General features: G+C 38.1%; 1 protein-coding gene across 1 annotated transcript in view; it reads left to right on the top strand.

Annotated features, from left to right (window-relative positions):
- GRM8 (glutamate metabotropic receptor 8) overlaps positions 1-18,717 on the top strand; it is a 962,395-nt gene that overhangs the window by 285,870 nt on the left and 657,808 nt on the right. The window lies entirely within an intron of this gene.

The following is an 18,717-nucleotide window of genomic DNA, read 5'->3' as shown; positions in this document are numbered from 1 at the left end:
CATTATTATTATGTTTTATATACATATTGATGTTTACTGTACAATCCAAAAGGTTGATGATAGTCTATAAATGGGTAATGTGTTACATGGTGGCTTGTGACCAAAATTCATTAAGATTTTCCTAAAACATGAAAATTAATATGATTGGCTTAAGATAAACAATAGAGAAGGCTTTGAAGATCAAAAACAACACAGCTAATTATTCCTCTAGAAAGATTCTCTGTTTGCTTTTCTAATTATTTGAGGCATAACATGAGACACCACTTCCAATTACCAGTTTACCAGTCTTTATACAGGATTCTAAATATTCCTCCTTACCAAGCAATAAGCCTATTTCACATGTATGTAGGTGAAGATTTGGTCAAGCTTAAAGAGTGGATAGACATAGGAAGCCTATAGAGGAAATAGTTGATTATTTACTCATTTTTGCATACACTCTTGATCATTACTTAGAAATAAGGATTTACAGTACTGACCAAATTGACATTATTTAATGCTTACAAGGCTCAGCATCCTAGCCCCGATGAAAAAAGTTGCTGATATTCAGATAGTAGTTGGCGCAAACTTTCAACAAAGTCATCACAACCTGGATGATGTAGGTAGTTATCCAGAATCACTACATAATTATGGAGTTTTGTAAAGGGCCTAACCAACACTAAATTGTAACCACCAGGCCTTCTCTTATTGTAGAAACCTGCACCAAAAAACCCCAGCAAGCAAGCTGCATCAAAAACCAAATCTGGCCTATTTAGAAAAAAATTGGAAATAGGGAAGGAGTATTACATCAGGGCTTAGTCACATGGGCGCATCAGCACCCGTACATGGGTGCCGATGCGCCTGTGTGACTGAGCCCTTACTGCAGGAAGAAGACGGCCGATGCGCCCATGTGACTGAACCCTTACTGCAGCAAGAAGACGGCCGCACTTCAAGACGGACGATTCCCCGCAACGGTGCAGAATGAACACATGACCGTCAATGAAGCCGGTCACATGTTCTTTCTTCCGGCGCTACAGAGAGACATTCGTCCTGAAGTGCGGCCTTCTTCTACCTGCAGTAACACGGCTGCCGATGCGCCCGTGTGACTAAGCCCTCAATTATAATCAATTAATTGATAATATCCTATCTTCATTTTATCAAGCAAAATTTGTTCTGTGTATGGCCAGTTTCTGACGCTCATCTTCGTAACTCTGTAAAAAAAGATTAAAGACTAAATTTAAAGTTAAAACAAGAGTTGCTAAATCTTTGCTATTTGCCATTGCTTCAGGAATAACATTACCCTAAACTTTTTGATTCTACTGTCGAAAACTTAATTCTACAATTCACAGCAAATAATTATAGCAAATCAATAGTCGGCAAAGAGGTTTTAGCTCAAATAATTCCAGAGTTGTGGACACAAATTCAGGCTTCATAAAATAATTCAAAGTCTTTCATGCTTGAATTAAAGGCTATGCTCCACAATATTTCTTTGTAACATTTACATGAAAGTTACTGGAGAATTCAGCAAATGAAATTATGGCACTAGATGTCAATACATAACTTCTAATCAGGGATTTATGATTATAAATACATTTTACATGGATTCTTTGTGCTTCTTTTATTCCCATATTTTATATGCTTTTTAATGGCATTTTCTCTTCTTACAAAATAGTCTATGGGGACATTCCTGAAAAGATGCTAAAATAGTGTATGATGTGCTTTAAAAAAAATAAAAATATCACTAACACAATAATGTACGAAAATGACACAAGGAAAAGCACTTTTTGTAGTGTGTTTAATGACTCTCTACTGGCTGCTGTGTTGTTTTTTTTGCGAAATGGCTGGCAAAATACTGCAAAAAGGGGGTGTTTTTTCTTACAGTCCTACAGATGTAGCAAATGTTAACTTGTCATTTCCCACGTTATGATAACTACAATATACTCCAATGCTGTAAATTGAGTTATCAAGATGCATCAGTCATGTTAACAAATGCTGCATCTATATGTGTGGAGCCACTGTAAGCAATCCAATGTGGACTACTTTCCCTGGTGACTTTTCATGGCTAGGGTCATTATATTGTGAAGCTTGTTTGCAAGCTGTGGAGGTATTTGCCTATGCTGTCCTTTTCATTATGTGAACAAAATGTTTAATTTGTAGTGGAAAATGCAATGTTCATGCAGTTAAGGGATTTCATGGTACATTATTTCCATATAAAAAGATGGCACTGAATAATTTCTTGTAGTAGTATATGATGAGTGGCAGGCTGCTTTCCCAAGAGTAGATGTGCAGATTCTCAGTGTGTATCTATTTCGGAACAATTAAAACAGTTGTTTCAAAAAAGACATTTAATTCTAATGTCTCACAACTGTTCAGGAATACAGCTTAACATGGGATGGAACACTTGTTTGCAGAGACTAACATAATGTCTTTCGATGCTTAGTCATGGCTCTTGTCAACAGCTCTTCTCCAAAGGAGTCTGTAGGCTCTGTTCACAAGTTTGACCTGTATTTTTGATGGATGTAAATGGAAAGAATAATATATGATTACGGTTTATAACGGATACTTTACATTATGATACTTTTTCTCAATTGTTAAAAATGAAAATATGTCAATTGTCTTAACGAGTGATGACAGGGCACTCCCGTGATTCTTTAAAAATTCATTCATTATGTAGTTATTCCCTCAGTGTATATATAAGTGAGCTATATATGTTATCTTAGTTAGTTCTTTTTTGTCTGAAACTCCTGTCCTCTTTTTACTCAGTTGGTTACATGATCTCAGTTGTTACCAGCTCTTCTAGTTATTTCTCAGTCTGTGTGATGCTGGTACACAGGACTTGGCTGCAGGGGGGCCAAGTTATTCCTGTCACAGTTATGGATGATGATCACACAGCTCCTGTCACACAGCAATGATAGAGAAGATCACAGCTCATCCTCCTGATCTTCATTTTATCAAACAAAATTTGTTCTGTGTATGGTCAGTTTCTGATGTTCATCTTCATAACTCAAAAAAAAAAGAATAAAGGCTAAATTTAAAGTAAAAACAAGAGTTGCTAAATTTTTGCTATTTCCCATTGCTTCAGGAATAACATTGCCTTAAACTATTTGATTCTACTGTCGAAAACTTAATTCTACAATTCACAGCAAATAATTATAGCAAATCAATAGTCGCCAAAGAGGTTTTAGCTCAAATAATTCCAGAGTTATGGACACAAATTCAGGCTTCATAAAATAATTCAAAGTCTTTCATGCTTGAATTAAAGGCTATGCTCCACAATATTTCTTTGTAACATTTACATGAGAGTTACTGGAGAATTCAGCAAATGAAATTATGGCACTAGATGTCAATACATAACTTCTAATCAGGGATTTATGATTATAAATACATTTTACATGGATTCTTTGTGCTTCTTTTATTCCCATATTTTATATGCTTTTTAATGGCATTTTCTCTTCTTACAAAATAGTCTATGGGGACATTCCTGAAAAGATGCTAAAATAGTGTATGATGTGCTTTAAAAAAAATAAAAATATCACTAACACAATAATGTACGAAAATGACACAAGGAAAAGCACTTTTTGTAGTGTGTTTAATGACTCTCTACTGGCTGCTGTGTTTTTTTTTGCGAAATGGCTGGCAAAATACTGCAAAAAGGGGGTGTTTTTTCTTACAGTCCTACAGATGTAGCAAATGTTAACTTGTCATTTCCCACATTATGATAACTACAATATACTACAATGCTGTAAATTGAGTTATCAAGATGCATCAGTCATGTTAACAAATGCTGCATCTATATGTGTGGAGCCACTGTAAGCAATCCAATGTGGACTACTTTCCCTGGTGACTTTTCATGGCTAGGGTCATTATATTGTGAAGCTTGTTTGCAAGCTGTGGAGGTATTTGCCTATGCTGTCCTTTTCATTATGTGAACAAAATGTTTAATTTGTAGTGGAAAATGCAATGTTCATGCAGTTAAGGGATTTCATGGTACATTATTTCCATATAAAAAGATGGCACTGAATAATTTCTTGTAGTAGTATATGATGAGTGGCAGGCTGCTTTCCCAAGAGTAGATGTGCAGATTCTCAGTGTGTATCTATTTCGGAACAATTAAAACAGTTGTTTCAAAAAAGACATTTAATTCTAATGTCTCACAACTGTTCAGGAATACAGCTTAACATGGGATGGAACACTTGTTTGCAGAGACTAACATAATGTCTTTCGATGCTTAGTCATGGCTCTTGTCAACAGCTCTTCTCCAAAGGAGTCTGTAGGCTCTGTTCACAAGTTTGACCTGTATTTTTGATGGATGTAAATGGAAAGAATAATATATGATTACGGTTTATAACATATACTTTACATTATGATACTTTTTCTCAATTGTCAAAAATGAAAATATGTCAATTGTCTTAACGAGTGATGACAGGGCACTCCCGTGATTCTTTAAAAATTCATTCATTATGTAGTTATTCCCTCAGTGTATATATAAGTGAGCTATATATGTTATCTTAGTTAGTTCTTTCTGTCTGAAACTCCTGGCCTCTTTTTACTCAGTTGGTTACATGATCTCAGTTGTTACCAGCTCTTCTAGTTATTTCTCAGTCTGTGTGATGCTGGTACACAGGACTTGGCTGCAGGGGGGCCAGGTTATTCCTGTCACAGTTATGGATGATGATCACACAGCTCCTGTCACACAGCAATGATAGAGAAGATCACAGCTCATCCTCCTGATCTTCATTTTATCAAACAAAATTTGTTCTGTGTATGGTCAGTTTCTGATGTTCATCTTCATAACTCAAAAAAAAAAGAATAAAGGCTAAATTTAAAGTAAAAACAAGAGTTGCTAAATTTTTGCTATTTCCCATTGCTTCAGGAATAACATTGCCTTAAACTATTTGATTCTACTGTCGAAAACTTAATTCTACAATTCACAGCAAATAATTATAGCAAATCAATAGTCGCCAAAGAGGTTTTAGCTCAAATAATTCCAGAGTTGTGGACACAAATTCAGGCTTCATAGAATAATCCAAAGTGTTTCCTGTAATTTTTAAAATTCATTCATGATGTAGCTATTCCCTCAGTGTATATAGAAAGGGAGCTAGTGTTATCTAGTTAAATATTTATTTCTGCCTGAAACTCCTGGCCTCTTTTTACTCATTTGGTCACAGGATCTCAGTTGTGACCAACTCTTTTAGTTAATTTCTCAGTCTGTATGATACTGTTACACAGGACTTGGTTGCAGGAGGGGCATAGTCATTTTTGTCATAGTTACTGATGATAATCACACAGCAACTGTCACACAGCTGTGATAGAGGAGGTCACAGCTCATCCTCCTGACTGGATACTTATGGGCTGTAGCTTATTTAGAAGGATATAGGAGACAAGAATAATGAAATCCCCCCCCCGCCCCTGCAGAAATATATGGTATAGCTGGGCTGATGCATCATGGGATATGTGGGAAAGTGAAACCAATATCTTTCATCATCAAGATGGTAGCTGATCAAATGGGCTACACTGCAAGGAAGTGGCTAGAATACACAGAGGAGACCCCAAGAGTGTGACAGACAATCATGTGAGGGAGCAGGGATGGAAAAATGTGTTTTCCCTGGAGTGGCCATTGAAGCATAGCAGGCAAACCATACTGACCCAGTTAATGGGATCCATTAGGGTTTCTTAAGGTTTGTTTAAAATGGTAATGTGAACAGCGCTTTAACCAGTAGTCTCATGAAAACAACTCCTTATTAAAAGAGAAATCAGGATTGTTATCAGATGATGATCGGTTATTTGTAGGGGAAAGCATGTCTAGGCTTACATGTAGTACTATATACTGGATATTCATATGAATGGCCTTGCATGTAAAGCATGACAGATCCACTAGAGCTGGAGCTGTACTTGAAGAGCATCTCTCATTTTGGTGTATAGAGGGTGGGGTCCCCTAATAGAGCACATGGACAGCGGCTGTGAGACAATCCCTTTAATTTTTATTTACTGGTAGATGTTAACTCTACAATGTAATATATTTAAAATACAATTACTAAGTTACTGTTTAGTATAAATATATGAATTCACCAATTCCATAAGTGCTGAAAACGTTTCTCCTAAATGCAACAAATAATGTTTCCAATATATTCCAATTTATTTCCAAGGTACGACATTGCTAGATACTTCTTTGTGAGCAATTATGCCTACTTGAATAACATTATTGGCATAAAGTAGAACTGAAGATGTCCACAGGAGAGATTTTAATGATGCTCTCAAAGATTCAATTAAAAACTAAAGGTTCTAATCATGATACCCTGTACAACATAAGTAGGCAGAATATTCAACCTGTTGAACTCTCATTACAAGTTAATTCATTGGTTTATAAATATTTCAGACTATACCTAAAACATGTGAAGTATACAGGTAAGGTTTGGCGAAGTATAGCACAGTAATGGTTCTTGAACACAAACTGTGATCCAACCCAGTGGCTATGTGAAAAAAAGTCTGAATTCGTCTACCCTTTTCCTGTGTACTGCCAGTTTAACTTTTAAGGTTTGGTTATCAATAGTTTTCTGTGATAGTTGTGCTTTCCCACTTAGGGTGCTCTTAGACGAGCATTATCGGCCATTGCTAATACTCACAATTTACCGCAAATTGCTGGGCTGTACCTGGAGTTGTAACATCAGCCTAGTAATTAGAAGGAAATTGTGAGCATTAGTTGTAATCACTCGTACTCGTGTAAGAGGACTGTTATTATGTTTCACTAGTATTCCATTTAACATAGTAATGAGCTCAACTCAAAGACCCAGTGACAAGTTCTGAACTAGTACCCAACAGAATTGTGTGGACCTTACGACATGTTTAATTGCAAATATTTTTGGGGGTTTTTTTTGTATAAATTCTTTATTGATAAATTTTGGGGTGGGTACAGAAAGAAAAAAGGGAAATTTGCTTATCCGGATTGAAACCAGTACTGATGCACAGTGCTGTATTGCAGCTTTGTTTTGTACACAGCCTTAATTAAACTTTCTTACAGGTTCACGAGCCCTCTATTGAAGCTCTATATGCCTCTAAATTCATACAAAGACATATGGAGTTTTTGTTTGTCTGATTCTGTACATATCTGACAGAGTAATAACTTGTGGCATGCTCTGTTCGACTCCCCTTAAGACATTGTTTCTATGGGAGAACATCATGTACCATACACATGGGGATCAATAGAACCTGTACTCTTGTTGATGGTTTGTACTGCTTTATACTATGAAGCCATACAAGCTCCATACTATGGTGCCATACAAGGTCCGTATACATGGTTCTGCATAGCTATTAAGGGGGCAGGCAGAGGTAGCAGTCAATAACAGGCGGTTGAGCCTTGGGGGCCAAAGGCTCCTTTATCACATAAGAATGCACCAGTGTTATAAAGTGCACATAATAGGTAAGCGACCCTGTTACAGATTGTGCATTGCGGTCCAAGAGCTTTTAGTTACCCCTCAGCATGAGCCCTTACTATTATGGTTTTATACAGGAAAAATATACTGAAGAAAACTCTGTCCTGTTCCAAATTAGCTGCTCATGAAAGATTAGGAGAACTGAGGTCTTCTGACATTAGATTCATGGTAATTAGTTCACTGGTCGAGAGCATAAACTAGTGTTGCAATAAAACTAATATAAAGACGAGCCTTCTGGTCTGAGCAAAGCTTCTTTTCCTTTAGATAAAGCAGTGTTTATTTTTCGGCTCTCTTTTCTTCACTTGCCCACCCTCTAGCTCCTTGTAAGCGATTCTGCTTTCTTCTCAGCCACCTGGGAGGTCATGCTGTTGTAGAAATGGCAGAGAGGGGTTGGCATGTTTTCCCTTGTCCTTTTGATCATGTTACAATGCACTGACAGTATTAAGGTTTTCTTACTGTGAGCTTCATAAATATGTATGAACTATGTAGTGATACACATTGGAATGCTGCATTTTCATTTACAAGACTGCTTTTCTAAACAACAAGTGGTGAAATTTCGGAGCGTTACCGGACGGCTAAAATAATACGATTGAATCATGAATAATAGGGATTTCATTTAGTTATTGAACATTATCAGAAAATAGAAAATGCTAAGTATATTGATTTGGGAAAATGTTAATTCATGTATTAATTGATTTAGACCTGTTAGGGAGAATCCTACTAGAACGTTATCATGTTGTAAGCAGGTTCCAGAGAAAGAACCAGTTGCTACAGGCACTGCTCCCCAAATACTGACATGTCTGGTGGCATCATCTTTGTCAGAATTTGGGGAGCAGCTGTTCTTTACCTGAAATATTACCTTGGATTTTAAGCCTTGGGAAAGTCTAAAAAGGTGGAGCAGTGAAGACTTGGATCTCCCCCAGATGTTAGACCCAATGGGTCAGTCATATTGCTTCTATGTAGTTTTTTGTATTCCAGCATAACTCTATCATGTGAGAGTAGCAGCTATTTGCATTACCTGAACTGAGTCCGCAACAATAGATAGCGCCCCCTTTGTTCTCTTTCCGAGATTATTTTTCCACCATTTCTTTGAACCAGAATTAGTGGAGAGGTTGCTAAATGATAAAAGCGCCATTCAAACTATGCTCCACTGATCTATGATAGCAGATAATACTAGATCCTTTAATGCAATTGATACTTGTCCAATTGCACCTCCAGCAAGTTGATGATGGCCAGTTGAAGAAAAAAAATCACTTTTAGGGCTTGTTCACACGAGCACTGTTTGCACGCATTAGAGGCGTGCACAGAAAGCGCTTCTATAAGAACCAATGGTTTCCTATAAAACTGTTCAAATGAATGAATTTTAGATGCACAAAAAACTCGCACCTATCAAAGATAGGACATGCGACTGCAAGCTTGCATCTAAGGTCCGTGCTACTAGAAAAGATAGGGCCTGACCTGTCTGTGGTGCATGCCTTCCATAGACTCCTGGGAGCCGGAAAACACACACCACGCACTTTCGATCGTGTCAGCGGGCTAATTCAAATAGCTGGAATTCATCCATTCGCTTGTTCTTTAGTGCAGTATAGGCACAATCTCTTCACGCGCCTATACTGCACACAAACAGCGCCCATCTAAAGAGCCTTAAAGTAGCTATAGATGTGCATTAAGGTTCCTTTACATGAGGCAATTGTTGTCCAAATAATCACCCCAAACAGTCACTGTAGCACATGAACAAAAGTTGTTTGAAAGCTTTTACGCTGACTAATTGTTGCTCAGTTTGGCAGTCATTGAACAAATTGTTGGGGGTATTTACAGATGCCAAATTATCATTCATTCACTAGGTAGGGGCGTTTCCTTTTTATTGGCGGACATGTTTTTGCTATTTCTGCACTGCCACATTGGTTGCTGTGTTCATTGTAAGGCCACTGAACATTTACATAAACATATAAATTAGTGTAGGGGATCCTCGATGTTCAGTCAATGAACCAAGTGTTCCCTTGAAGAGACTGCAGCAGTAAACAAGCCAGAGAATGTAGTATTGAGTGTTCATTCAAAGATTACCCGTGTGTTAATGAGCGTCGAGAAGATTCAGTTGCCGGGGAAAATGTTACAAAACATCAGGAACCAGTGAGTGTTTGGTGGGAGCTGCATGCTGAACAGCCGCACGCCTGCCACAAAGTTGATGCTTTGTCATTGAAATACTGTTTATACCAGACGATAATTAGGTGAGCTGAAAAGGAACAACTAATGACTAGTCAGCGAATAATCTCTCAGTGCACTGTAGGTAGCTGTGTTTACATGGTAGGACTATCTCTACAGAATGCTCTTCCCAGCAATTATTTGGATGCTAATAACTTGTGCGAAGGTACCTTAAAGCAGGAAACACTATACCAATGACATTTATTTTATCCAACAGGCTTAAGAGGAAGTAAATGTTTATCCCATGAAACTAGCTGCCATTTAGATATATAGAGCAAAAAACATATCCACAATCAGGACTTCATTCTGAGATAGATTTGGGTATTCAAACCCAGTCCTGAAAAAGCCTTTTAATCACAAATGCCGTATGAATAACATAAATTAATGTTCTTCACATACTTTAATGTAACCAATATGCAGGAAGCTGAAAAGACTTTTGAGCATCAGAACACACGACTGAATTTATCCATCAAAGACATTATGTTAGACTCACCTTATGTGTTTTTAATTATTATTTTTTTCAATTTAAATATAATTTGCATTGTCAAAGGACTCAAACTGTGCGCTGTTTAAATTTCAGATATACAGACATTTCAAAGACTTTTTAAAATATAAATAAAAGCCAGTTATATAGAGCACTGAAAACTGCTGAGATGCTAAAGTAATCAACTCAGATGTACATGTAGAAAAATTAAGTTAAAAGATTTTTTCAATGTGTTTGTTGAAAATGTCATGTAGATACATACTTTTGGGGTACCATATATTTTCCCATACTTTTCTCCTAATCTGTTGCCTACATTAAACTAATGGAAATATTAAGAATAGTAGTCATGTGGTTGTTCCTAAGGAAATGTAGGAGTGCCATCTTACGGGGTCCTGATACATGCAAAATACATTAGTTGTGTGCAGCATCGGAATGAGGTTCTTTCGGCACAACAGAAGAAATGATGGCGGATGTATCTTCCATCCATACAGAACATATATATACATGTCAACTTTTAACTAGATTGTAAAACTAAATGTTCTTATAGAAGATGCAGGACATATCAATAAGGTGAAGAAAGTTTTTTCTGAATCAACCAATAAGAAATAATCTTATAAGTCAGCTGCAAATAGAGCTGTGTTCTGCCTAACCTTTCCGGCCCTAATTTAAATTCGAGTTATTATTGTGCCACAGTTATCCTCCTCTAGTCTGGTGAACCATTTTGATCCTGACTGTATGAATATATTAACACATGAGGTACAACAGGTCATTGGCTGCTGCTAATACTCGTGCAGCTGATATCCCTATACTTGTCTCAAACCATGAGCCTCTCCATAGTGGTGCAAGTGCAAGCTCTGCTACTGTACCTCTTAAAGGGACAGGCCTATGTCAGCTGGTCAGTGGTCAGCTTAAGGCTGATACAGCTGATAATTTAACTCTGCTCAGAACTGCCACACTTTATCTGACAATCAGGTTCTTTGGTTCTTACTCATTTGTGAAAGAGTATGTTGTTTGCTATTTTGCATGTCACATGGATGGTTTCCTGACTTTGCCTATGGATTGCTGCTTGCTTTGACCTACAGATGTAGCAGCACCATCCTTCAAGGATAGCAGGCTATGTTTCTGATGTAGACTGTCGGGTGCCGCTACGCTGTTTATGCTGTTTGTGTAGCCACTCCAAGCCGCGCATCATAATTTCAGTATTGGACTAACGTGAGATGCATTAATGGTACTACATCTATAGCTGTCTCTTATCATGTTGCACGAATTATGTTATCTTTGACCTCTTACGTGTATAATAATGTTTGTGCTTACCATTGCTGTTATATGGATTAAGAAATGCCATCTGCAAGCAGTTTGCCATTGCTGTGGTAGACTGATCCGAGCACGTGACTTGTGGATTACCTGCACAAAATTCATATTCCTGTAAGGTGCATTTTAAGGTGAAGATTAAAAAATCCTTTTGACTCAGCACCAGTTTTGCCCTAGCTAAATTCAATATTTACATAGTAGGTCCACACTTTTGACCTGACTTCTCTCTATGTTAAAGAGGAAATAACATAAATAAGCAAAATGTATACTATAATTGCAGAACCTTCAAAAGAACATGTCAGTTTTATTTTTGGCAGTCATGCTAGTTAAAAGGAATCTGTCATCAACTAAGAGCACCATAAACTAAGTTATGGTGCGTATAGTTTGGAAGATGGGGAGGTTGGGGAGCCTCTTTTCATACTCACTCGGTCTCCCATTCCTGAAGTGTCCCCTGGCAAAGTTAGCGTGTGCACAGTGGATTGACTTTTCAGAAGACTGTGCATGCGCACTCCCATAGGGATGAATGGCACGTGCGTATGCACAGCCCTCTAAAAAGAATCAAGCTGCTTTGCATGCGCTGACTTCACCAGGGAACACTGCAGGATTGGGGATCGGGTGAGTATGAGACACAGCTCCCAGGACTTCCCATCATCTAACGATAAGCCCCATAACTAAGTTTATTGAGATTATAGTTGATGACAGGTTCCCTTTAACCTTTTTAGTACATTTATTACTATATACTGTACATAGAGATCATTCATACATATTTTTGCTATTTAAAGTGTATGTTATAGTGTGTTATTATTTTAACTTTATCTTACTGAAAGATAAAGGGTAACTTTATTAAATTGAAACTTTATTAAAATGTATTGCTAATTTAAGCCTCATTTGAGCATGTTTCCTGAACTTGGTATATTCCACTTAAATCATGTGCATTTCAGGCATACAGCCACTTACATTCAGTTAATTTCATGCTCTAAATGTCATGTATTTTATACACCAGTGCATTAAATGCAATCCCAATATGTTCTCTAGGTTAAAAGGCTTACATAAAATCTTTGTCAAATCTTAATGGATGAAACAAATGATGAAAGCAGAATGAAATATCTAGAGGCTCATTCATAATTGACCAAATGCTGGCAACTTAAAATACAATCAATTCTGTTTTGCATGTGGAAAATCAGATCTTTAAGATCATAGCTTCAGTTCATACATTTAAATATATAAAAATCAGCAGTGAATCTTAAAGTCCTTTGAATCAATTACGAGTATTCAAATACATGTATTGTAACCAATTTAAGGAAAAAGTTGTGCACACTTTAGGTACCACGTACCACTCTTAGACTGCTTTGATACAAATTAAAGGGGTTTACCAGGCATTTACCATTGATGACCTATCCTCAGGATAGTCATCAAGTAAAGGTTGGTGTCAGTAGCACTACCAACGTACCAATTGCTGGGAGGTGTTTGTAAAGCATGCATGATCGAATTCAAGATCCAGACCCTAAATCAAAAACTTCAAGTATAAAGCACAAGGATGAACAGAATATAGGATGCAAAACTTTTGCATCCAGGTTGATGCATCTTTATTATTGCCACACAAACAACATTTCGACCTTTTAATGGTATTTATAAAGTTGACATACTAAGGCCTTAGTCAGACGGGCGTTTTTTCACGCGATTTGCGCATGCGTCCGGCGATTTTTTAAAACCATTGCTTTGCAATGGTATCGGACACATGAGCGCTTTTTATGCGCTCGTCCGATAAATTATAGAACAGAAATCGCAGATCGCACCTATCTGCGATTCCTGTTCTCTTCTCTATATGCGCTCAATAGGGCCGGCGGCAGCAGCGCCGACCCCATTGAGAACATATAGAAGACAAATCATTCTTCTCTGCCACAGCTGTAACAGCTGTGGCAGAGAAGAACGATGTTTGCCATTGAATTCAATGGAGCCGGCAATACAGCCGGCTCCATTGAAAGCAATGGGCTGCCGGCGAGCGCAAGCTGAATAGTCGGGAAGGGCTTAAATATATAAGCCCTTCCCTGCAATTCATCCAGAAATGTGTAAAAATAAAAAAAATATATATATACTCACCTTGTCCCGGCAGACAGAGTTCAGCGCGGCCGGCCTGCAGTGGGTGTGAAGGGGGTGTGAGTCAGACCTGCCCCTGATTGGCTCTAATGAAACGCGGCTAGGAGCAGATTTTTCGGGCGATTTTTTTGGCCCCGGTCACACGATTTGCGGATGCGCATCCGTCATGCGATCCGCAAATCGCGAGAAAAAACGCCCGTGTGACTAAGGCCTAATACACAGATATGTACTATACTAAAAATATAAACCAATCGACTGAGGCACCACACACTACACATGTTCCTAATGAACTGGAGGTGGGTGGTCTTTTAAATTATTGGTATGTGATTGGTTTATATTTTTTATATAGTACATGTCTGTGTATTAGTATGTCAACTTTATAAAGACCATTAAGAGGTCAAAACATTATTTGTTTGGAGGAAAAAAAGATGCATCAGTTTTATACCCTATATGCTGCTCATCCATGTGCTTTATACTATCCTTAGAGTGGTCATCAATAATTGCATCGCAAGGATCCGCCTTTTGAGATCCCCATTAATCAGTTGATCCTCTGGCCTCTTGTCAGTGCAGTGGACTCAGATATTTGCATTGGAGTCATAGCAGAAAATTTAATAAAAGGCATCACTCCCAGTGAAATCAATAGGAGTGATGCCTTCTGGCTCCGATCCTGATGCAAAACTGGAAATATAATAACAGGCATTGTTCCCATTAATTTCAATAGGAGAAAAGCCTTCCATTACACTTCTGTCTCTGACCTCATCGTGAATGTTCAGTTCAGCTGTACTGATGGTGGGCCAAAGGATCAGCTGATTAGTGGGGATCCTGAGTGGGGGACCACTTCTGATCAACTTTTGATGACCTATCCTGAGGATAGGTTATCAATAGTAAATGTCTGGAAAATCCCCTTAATATAGGCACAATTTCATTTCTATATTATGCCCACAATAGCTGGATCTCTCATAGTTCAGCTCGAGTTAGATCATCATCACGTAGAAGTTATAGATTTCACTAAACACAAGAGATTCAGAGATAGTTTTTTAGATTTCAAGCGGTTTACTATTGAACTGTAATTGGACAACTGAGCTTTTAAATTTTGAAATGATAAATTATGTTCAAACATGACATTCCTATATTAAAATTATGGCTTCACTTATGTTGCCTATAGAGGATACAGGACTCTTAAATTATGGAAATCCTACTGTGGTCATTAGTCCAGTGGCCCCTACTGCTAAATCAGAAATATGTCAGGTTATTGCAATCTTTAAGTAATATTGTAAAAGGGTGCTGTCACATTATAGAGCTACCAATTAAAATAATAATATTTCAAGACAGATATATGGAATAATTATGCAGTTTTTTTGTCTTTTAATTCTTGTTCTTTTATATTCTGGCATATAAATAGTGAATATTACATGCCTAATATTGGCATGCCAGGCATGAGGAAGAAAAAGTTTGGCCTGTATCATATCTTCAAGATTATTTTGTTTCTCTTACTGAGAGCAATAACCGTTAGGTGCGAGTAACATTGATTTATTGATATTCACCTTTTTCTTATTAATTATGCAATGTATCATTATACACAATTTTAGTTATATATGAACCATAAAATAAGCTAAAAAAATAATCATCTTAGATTGGAGAGACAGCAGTAACATACATACAAATATATATATTTTTTCAAATATTTATTTTCACATCTTAATATTATAAGTATTACAAAATGCATGCCATAAATTAGATGCAATGAAATATCATCTGATAAATATTTGTCACTAGACATTCGTTCACACCACACTCAGACATTAAAGGGGTTGTCCCGCGGCAGCAAGTGGGTCTATACACTTCTGTATGGCCATAATAATGCACTTTGTAATGTACATTGTGCATTAATTATGAGCCATACAGAAGTTATAAAAAGTTTTTCACTTACCTGCTCCGCTGCTGGCGTCCTCGTCTCCATGGAGCCCGCCTAATTTTCGCCGTCTAAAATGGTCGAATGGCCAAATTAGACGCGCTTGCGCAGTCCGGGTCTTCTGCTTTCTTCAATGGGGCTCCGTGTAGCTCCGTGTAGCTCCGCCCCGTCACGTGCCGATTCCAGCCAATCAGGAGGCTGGAATCGGCAATGGACCGCACAGAAGAGCTGCGGTCCACGGAGGAAGAGGATCCCGGCGGCCATCTTCAGCCGGTAAGTATAGAAGTCACCGGAGCGCGGGGATTAAGGTAAGCGCTGAGCGTTTTTTTTTTATGTCCCTGCATCGGGGTTGTCTCGCGCCGAACGGGGGGGGGGGGGGGGGTTGAAAAATAAAAACCCGTTTCGGCGCGGGACAACCCCTTTAAATGAATTAAATTCTAGCACTAATTTAATAAGGGAACAGATGTTGGAGCATTTAGCCATAGGCTTAACAACTTTAAAAAGTATTTGGTACCTTCTTGAAGTATCCAGTCTTATTTCTTGTGAACACACTCAAGGGAAGTCTAGTTTTGAGTTAATATAATAAATTTCATAATTTCAGAATCACTCAAGTTGTAAACTTATCATCATATGAAACTCCAAGTATCATATCACATCAATAAAAAGGTTTGGTACCGTTTTAGCCAGTAGACCAAAATGTAATTGCTCCCAGCAAGAGAAGCCACGTAATCTTGTAGATATGATACCTTTTAATGGCTAACAAAAATACATGATCTTCTTGCAAGCTTTCATACCAACTTAGGATTCTTCCTCAGGCATAATTAAACAGATTTAGATGGGAAATATATCAATACAAATGTTCACACATGAAAAGGCAAAGCAATCGGAGACTAATTTGTGCTTAAAGCAATACAAGACAAGATAAGCAGAGAAGTAAATACTTAATCAGTCCAGTAGCAAGAAATGTCATATTCCTTGCCATTGGACTGGTTAAGTAGTTACTTCTGCTCATCTTGTCTTGTATTGTTTTGAGCATAAATTAGTCTCTGATTTCTGTGCTTTTTCATGTGTGAACATTTTTATTGATATATGTCCCATCCAAATATGTTTCATTTTGCCTGAAGAAGGATCCTAAGTAGGTACGAAAGCTTGCAAGAAGATCATGTATTTTTGTTAGCCATTAAAAGGTATCATATCTATAGGATTACTTGGTTTCTCTTGCTAAGAACAATCACATCAAAATCTACACCGCACATTGAACATTGGGTGATAGAACATTCTATAGCTTGAACAGTGAAGGCATAATATTCATTCTTTTTAACCATTTCAATTGACTATAAGTTAAAGGCTTATGGTGCCATCATACATCATCCAAATCCACAGTGGCCAAATTCACACCTAAATGGTGTGGATTTTCTCACAGATTTTGTAGCGGATCTGCTGTGGACATCTACCCTTGTATTTCAAGGCTTGAAATCCGTAATCAGAATCTGCAGTATACATAGGGTTAAAATCCAGAGTGTATTTTAAAAACATTGCGGATTCTGTGTAGAAATTTTCAGTTCCATATGGACAAGAGTTTTGAAAGCAGCATTTACATGATGTGTGAATACTGAGAATAGCAACACATCATATCTGAAGGACTGAGTTGAAGGATTTGTAATGTAAATGTTGGTTTGGTCAAATAGAAGGATTTATAATCTCCTTTTAAGTGGTTACAGAAAAGACATTGAGCAGTTAGTGCAAACAGTTTTTCACCTGCAACTGACAGTAATAGGAGTACATAAGTACTAGAAATACGGTATTTTAGTATGTTGCAGTATTAAATAAAGATGTATGAATTTGTACAAGCTATTTCCCATTGACACTAAAATTGAACTCAGTTGTGTAGCTCACATATTTTTTAATTCTTCCACAGCGGTACATACGGAAACAATGTGTGCTTAACTTTTTGGCTACATCGTATTACATAAGGCATTTGTACAGTGGTATGCAACATGTGTTGAAGGGGGAACCCAAAACTACCTTATGATCCCACACTTTGTGCTTGAAGCAATGGAAAAGCAGATCCACAGGGTGAAGCTGCATTCCCTATTTTGTTTTCATTGAGTAATTATATATAGCTAACTGTCTGGCTCCGCTATTTAGGTAGCTTACAGCAGTGTTGTCTGGGCACTGTATATGGTAAATCATGAAGGGAAAGTGGGTGTCAATAGATTTTAATGGAAGAGACACCAACCAATTGAAGGCTGGCTTTGCACGTATATAGCATGCATACTAATTATGGTATAAGTATTAATAATTTCCACTCACCTTGTTAATAGAATGTGACTCTAGTCTCATGCTGTTGGAGATAATTGGGTGGTATCAGATTGTCAAATATTTTCAGGGCGCCTGTGTAAAACAACTATTGGACCACTATGCTGTCACTGTATAGATGTAGTTTTGGTTATATTGGCATTTATATAGTGAAAGCACACACTTTTTGCTGACTGAAAGAGCAAGTATACATCTGTTCCTGATCATATGATTAGGTGTTCTAATGTTCCATTTTAATTTGCCTTCTTGTGTTGATGGTGAGGCTTACACATTTAGGCCGCCTGCAGATGGGCAGGTCGGATCCGGCAGCAAGGTTTCTTGGGACGGGACCCGACCAGAGCGCCTGCAGGGACCAGCGCGTACTCACCCGCGCCTGCGGCTCCGGCTGTTTGATGTGCTCGCATGCCGGGCAGCCGGCGCATGCGCAGACCAGAGCCGGCGGCGGGTGAGTGACGTTTCTGCGCGGGGTTCTGTGAGCCCCGCACAGAAATAGAACATGCCGAGGTTTGTTTGCCATGCGAGATTCCGCGCGGCCAAACCGAGGCAGTCTGCATAGGATTGCGTTTGTAAACGCAATCCTATGCAGGCTTCCAGCGGCGGAAATCCCGCGGGAAATCCTGCTGCGAAATTTCCGCTCGTGTGCAGGCGCCCTAAAGGGAATGATAAGGGGCATGATGAAACAAAGCAAAATTTTCCATGACCACCAATATTTTTCTTCCCACCTCCCGGATTTCAGTCTTTGTTCTTCCCCCTGCTACATATCACCTCTCACACATTGTAAAACTTGTGACTAGTAAGTATTTTTTTTCCTCTCAGATTCAAAAATTATATTTAAAGGACATAAAAACTCACTGACAGCGTGGCTTAAGATGTGTCCACCCATTCCATTTCTTTAACTGTGTTAAGTTATATAATTAGTCATGATACCATTTCTGTACAATCTTGTGCCAGGACAAAAGTATACATAAGGGTGGTTCACAAATAGG

Source organism: Eleutherodactylus coqui, chromosome 2 (genome assembly GCF_035609145.1).
Source record: "Eleutherodactylus coqui strain aEleCoq1 chromosome 2, aEleCoq1.hap1, whole genome shotgun sequence".
Lineage (NCBI taxonomy): Eukaryota > Metazoa > Chordata > Amphibia > Anura > Eleutherodactylidae > Eleutherodactylus > Eleutherodactylus coqui.
The sequence above is the reverse complement of the archived record's forward strand: the minus strand, read 5'-3'. Positions and strand labels throughout refer to the sequence as shown.